The sequence below is a fragment of the Pleurodeles waltl genome, chromosome 11 (genome assembly GCF_031143425.1).
Source record: "Pleurodeles waltl isolate 20211129_DDA chromosome 11, aPleWal1.hap1.20221129, whole genome shotgun sequence".
NCBI lineage: Eukaryota > Metazoa > Chordata > Amphibia > Caudata > Salamandridae > Pleurodeles > Pleurodeles waltl.
Genome location: NC_090450.1, coordinates 172606614 through 172612771, shown reverse-complemented (window position 1 = coordinate 172612771; position 6158 = coordinate 172606614).

Below are 6158 nucleotides of genomic sequence, written 5' to 3'. Positions count from 1 at the left end.
TATATATATATACTCACTTAAACCAGCAGGGATGTTATTGTTAGGCTCAGATTTTCTATGCATTTTTATAGAAAATCATCATTTATAGTTATCTGAAGTAACTATAACGCAAGCCCCAATCATGCACAGCTTTCTCATCAATAATTTCACTGCAGATGATGCAGTGATATTATGAATGATGTCATAGAAGATGTTATGATTAATGTTATATAAGGGGTAATTAGCACAGCATGGCGCAAGGCATAGTTTCCCCAGGACAAAAGTTATAGTTACTTCAGATAATTATAAATGCAGAATTTCGATGGTTTTGTGCGTGTAAAATCTGAACTAAAACTAAAACATCTGTTAACTTTGGTCTTTTAGTGAACTTCTAAGGTTTTTTTTTACTTCTGTTTCCTAACTACAACGTCCCTCAAACCTTTTGGATTTTTTCAGTGAATTTCTATGTTTTATTAATGCTATATCCCAACTATAACGTCCCTGTAACCTTTGCTTTTTTTTGTGAATTTCAAGGATTTTTTTAACGTAAAGTAATATTTAATTACCGGACGTAAATCCAACAGCTGCTGCGCATGGCCTTTGATCGTGTGTGGCGGTTGTTTGCTGCAGGGCCTGGCCCATGCCCAGGCCCTCTAACTGACCCCCATGTGTTGCCAACCCCACGCTGGGCATGGCCTTTGGCTGCACACAGCAGGGGTTGGCCACATGCCATGTGGCCAATTCTCTGCAAGCAGCCATCCCCACGGTATTCTGGGTCTTTGAGTGGGTGTGTGAGTGGTTGCGTAAGTTGGTGTGTAAGTGGGTGTGTGGGAGAGTGTGTTAGTGGGTCTGTGTGTGAGTGTATTTTTTTTTAAATTGGGGTCTAGATCTGCGGATCCATAGCAGATTCACAAATGGAGCCATGTCTAGCACCGCAGTGGATCTGCGGATCCATACATTTTTGGCCAATTTATTGCTCATGAGGGGCCCTCCCAGACCCCTCCATTAGTCCCATGGGATCAGAATACCTCTATCTTGAACCCTTATATCCTATTTCTACTTTATGTCTCACCACGGGAAACATGTCCCGATTGACAAAATGGTGGCCACAACTTTTCTTTCAGGTTGCGGCCAGCTAATCACAGCATTATTGTTGGCATTTGGATCTATGGATGTGGTGAATATACATTTATAAATATCCATAAATATTATTTCTTTAGTAACTCCAAAACTACTTAACAGATTTGCAGCAAATTACAAAAAGAGATATTTCTCGACCAAGGTCTAGCTTTCTGCCAAGTTTGGTGTATTTCTGTTTAACACTTCGGGCTGCTGTCATGTGTAAAATTCATTGCATGGGGAAAATGTGTTTTGGGAACCCCTCTTTTTCTCAGCCCCTGCTTGACGAATCACCCTGTTCCAAACAGCAGCTGAAGTGACTGGCACACTAGTTTTTAAAATTTCGTGAAGATTTGTCAACGGTGCGTGTGTGGAAGGGTATCCAGTCATCTGTAGCTGATCCACTGGCAAGTGCTTTGACAGGATAGGTGAGTAGCTGAACTTATTTGTGGTAAAAATACAGAACACAGTAAAATGAAGAACAATAACCCAATGAATAAAACAAGGGAAAACATTAGTTGGTAAGGCCATACGCTTGAAGATGCGTGGAGGTTCTATTTGGTGGGAGACCTAAGGAGGTTGCGAGAGCCATGGAAGATTTTGAAGCAGTGAACCTAACTGTATAGTAACTCCTGTTCTGTCATAATGAACAGGCCTACAACACAACACCATCTGATGAGGAGGAGCTGAGCTCAACAATAGCTTATTTTGCCTTCAAACACATTTGATTAGTATCTCTGTAGTGGGTGAGTCTATTAAGCCCTCCTTTTTTATTCTAATTCTGTCCATTTGCTAGGTTTAGACAATAAAGAGTGTGGATTACCATATATCTAATGGCACTTTTTTTAATTACTTTTAGATATTGGATTACTGTCCTGTTAGTGCTCGATTAAAGAGTTCCACAATGCCTTCTTTGTATCTCTGCTTTTTCCAGTCTCTCTCCTCTGTTTTTATCTGTTTTCTTCTTCTTCTCAGTTCCTTTATACTTTCTTCTCTTGTTTACACTGTCTCTCTTTCTCTCTCTTTGTCTTTCAGTTTTGTTTTAACAGTCTCTAATTGGTTTTCTTCTAGGAATTTCTTCGGGATCCTGGAGATGTCACTCCAAAGTGTGAGGGAAAAATAAAGGATATAAAACAGGAAGTAAGTCCGGGGCTCTTGGGACTCATTTACATATGATAAGGGTAGGGGTGTGAGGGGAAGTGGAAACAAATGTGCACCCTCAGTGGGATATCCGTTTTTCTATAGATGGTTCTTCCCCAGTGAAGTGATGTATGTGTAGATAACAAGAAAAGGAAAGAAAAGGAGAACAAAAAATCTTTAAATATTCTCGCTCCAATCTACAAGCAAGGTAATACAGATACTTCCCTTGCTTTTCATTAAGGTAAATATTGTATTTTATCCCTGCCCTCCTGTCTTTGGTTGTCTCTTCTCCTGTCCCAGGTGGAGTCACCCTGAAACCACTTGCAGCCCGTATACGGGTTATTGGACTCCACCGGGGACCTAGATCGCTGTGGTCCTCCCTCGATTCCGCTGGTGGGCTGCTTTCTCCAGTCTCCTCACTGATTCTGCCCTCCGTCCTCCTTGTTGTGTCCGACTCGTTGTCTTCCCTCTTCTCTGCACTGCCTCTCTCTGCGCGCACTTCCTCTTTCTCTTTCCACAGATCCACTTGTGGATTGGTGTTTACGTTGTGCCATTGTGGCACGTTCTTCTCAGAAGTGACTCCGGGGCACCTTATCGCTGGCCCTACTTGTGCAGGAGTATCTAGGGTTCCGACAACCCTATTGCATTCTCCCACCTCCCCCCCCCCGAACAGGGCTGGTTGAGTCCCTGGTATAAGGGATGTCTTGAAAGATAGTCTGTCGGTATCATTTGGGAAACAAGGGAATGTTGTACCTGGAATACAAAAGGTTGAAGTGCCATAAACCAACGCAATATCCTGGAATCGGTATCTTTATGACGTGCTAGCCACGTTAGAGGGGAATGGTCTGTAATCAATGTAAACGATGTCCCAATAAGTACTATTGTATGCTTTTTATAGCCCATTTGATAGCTAAGCATTCTTTCTCTATGGTGGGATAGTGACTTTCTCTTGGTAACAATTTACTGCTAATAAACACTATTAGATGTGCTGTTCCCTCATTGTCTTTCTGGGATAATACAGCTCCTAAACCAACATCGGAGGCATCAGTCTGTAAAACGAAAGGTCTCTGAAAATCAGGACAGTGGAGCACGGGTTTACACGTCAGAAAGGCTTTGCGAATGTTATAACTCTCGCTTTGGGAAGTATTTAATTCACCAATTTTGTTCTTTTGTCCTTTTTTTAAGAGATTGGTCAAAGGAGCTGACAGGGTGCAATAGTTCGGAATAAAACAGCGGTAATAGCCAACCAGTCCTAAAAAGGTCTGCACCTCTTTTTTTGTTTTCGGGGTTGGTAAGTTCCTAATGGCCTCAACTTTGTCGATTTGGGGTCGGATATGGCCTTTTTTCTACATTATATCAGAGATAGGAAATAGATGGTCAGATGTAGGAAAAAAGCAAATTGCGACTTGCAATTTGCGAGTCTGTGCGACTCGCAAATTGCAAGTCGCAATTTGCTATGCAGAAAGGTGTCTCAGACACCTTCTGCAACTCGCAATGGGGTCGCAAAGACCCACCTCATAAATATTTATGAGGTGGGTCGCAGTTTGCGACCCCATTGCGAGTATGGGCACTCACGGGGATGGTGGCCTGCTGGAGACAGCAGACCACCATGTCCGTGACTGCTTTTTAATAAAGCAGTTTTTTTTTTCTATCTGCAGCCCGTTTTCCTTAAAGGAAAACGAGCTGCACTTAGAAAAAAAAACGAAACCTTTTGTTTCGGTATTTTTCAGAGCAGGCAGTGGTCCATAGGACCACTACCTGCTCTGAAAAATAGTTTTTGTGATCATTCACAAAGGGGAAGGGGTCCCATGGGGACCCCTTCCCGTTTGCGAATGGGTTACCATCCACTTCAAGTGGATGGTAACAGCGATTTAATTTGCGACCGCTTTCGCGGGCACAAATGAAATTACATAGCATTGCGAGTCGCAAATAGGAAGGGAACACCCCTTCCTATTTGCGAGTCGGAAATGCATTTTGCGAGTCGGATCCGACTCGCAAAATGCATTTCTGCATAGCAGAGAGGCTTTTGCGCCTCGCAAACGGCGTTTTTCGCCGTTTGCGAGGCGCAAACCCTTTGCTACATCTGGCCCAGAATCTCTTGCTAATTTACATTTTTCTGGATTGGCTGTTGGTCCTGCTTCGATTAAAGTATGGAATATTTTGGATAAGTACAGTATATGTTGATACCATGTTTCACTATATATAACAATGTCATCTAAGTATGCAGCGGCATACTCCGTGTGGGGTCTTAACATTCTGTCCATTAAACGCTAAAATGTTGCTGGAGTTCCATGCAAACCAAAGGGTAGTACTGTGAAATGGTAAAGTCCTGAAGGAGTGTAAAAAGCAGTTTTTTCTTTTGCATGTGGGTTTAGGGGTATTCGCCAATTCCCTTTTGTGAGGTCTAATGTAGACAGATATCGTGCCTTCCCAAGTTGTTTGATTAGCTCATGTACTCTAGGTATTGGATGAGTATCAGAATTTGAGATGGCGTTCAGTTGTCGGAAGTCGACACAGAAACTAATTGTTTCGTTTGGTTTCAGAATCAACATAACTGGAGAGCACCAAGGACTATTAGAGGGCTCTATGATGCTGGTTTTTAACATGTTTTGTACTTCTTGTTCCACGAGCCTTCTACGGGCTTCAGGTATTCAATATGGTTTTAAATGAGTTTTCTTCCCTTCTTTGATAACAATGTGGTGTTGTATTAAGGGTGTCTTTCCTGGACTAGTGGAAAACAGTTTACTGTATTTTTGGACAACTGTTAGGAGTTGGGTCTTCCTCTCAGGATACAGATCCTGATTAATGCCGGGTAATGATTCATGTAGATCCTCCTGTTGAGGACCTAGGGCTATATCTAAAGGTTTTAGGTGGTTTACTAAAAAGACGGAATTGCTAGGCATATTTGGTATATCTCCTTCTTCCCATTTCATTAACAGATTGATGTGATAAATCTGGGTTTTCTGCGGAGACTTCGATAGTTGCAAACAATAGGTAATGGGGCTTACTTTCTCTATTACGTCATAGGGACCTTGCCATTTTGCTAATAATTTGTTTACAGAGTTAGGTAAGAGGACCAAGACTTTTTCACCACTAGTTAGTTCTCTTAAACTGGTGCCTGTGTTGTTATATTTTCTTTGCTTTTCTTGTGCCTCTTCTAGGTGCAACCTGACATTTTCCCATATGGTTTAAATATTGTCCTTCAGTTGTTGAATATACTCTAGGATGTCTCTACTTTCCGATTTTGTTTCTTCCCATTTCTCTACGGCCATATCCAAAAGAGTTCTAGGTTGTCTACCAAAAACTAGCTCAAACGGACTATGTCCGGTTGATGCCTGCACATGTGTTCTTATTGCAAACAAAACCAAGGGTAGCTTCTTGTCCCAGTCCCTCCCTGAGTCGGATTTTGTTTTTTTAAGAAGGGTTTTTATAGTACGGTTATATCTCTCGACTAGTCCATCTGTTTGAGGATGAGAAACAGAGGTGTGAATGTGTTTTACTCCAAGGATCTGACATATCTGGCACATAAGATGAGACATAAGAGGAATGCCTTGATCTGTTAATATTTCCTTAGGAAAGCCAACTCGGGAAAAAACCCAACCATAGCGTGGGCCACACTTTTTGTAGTCATGCTTGTTAACGGAATAGCTTCCGGATACCGGGAAGCATAATCTACAGGAAACTAAAGGTACATGTAACCACGGGTTGAAGGTGTTAGAGGTCCCACTAAATCCATCCCCACCCTAGAAAATGGAATATCAATAATGGGTAAAGCGTAAAGGGGTGCTTTCCGGACCATTTTTTCAGGGTTAATAAGCTGACACCTAGGACATTGTGCACAGAACTTTCGTATGTCAGAAAAAACACCTGGCCAATAGAGCCGATACTCCTCGGTTTTCTCCCTCCCATAATGGCCACCC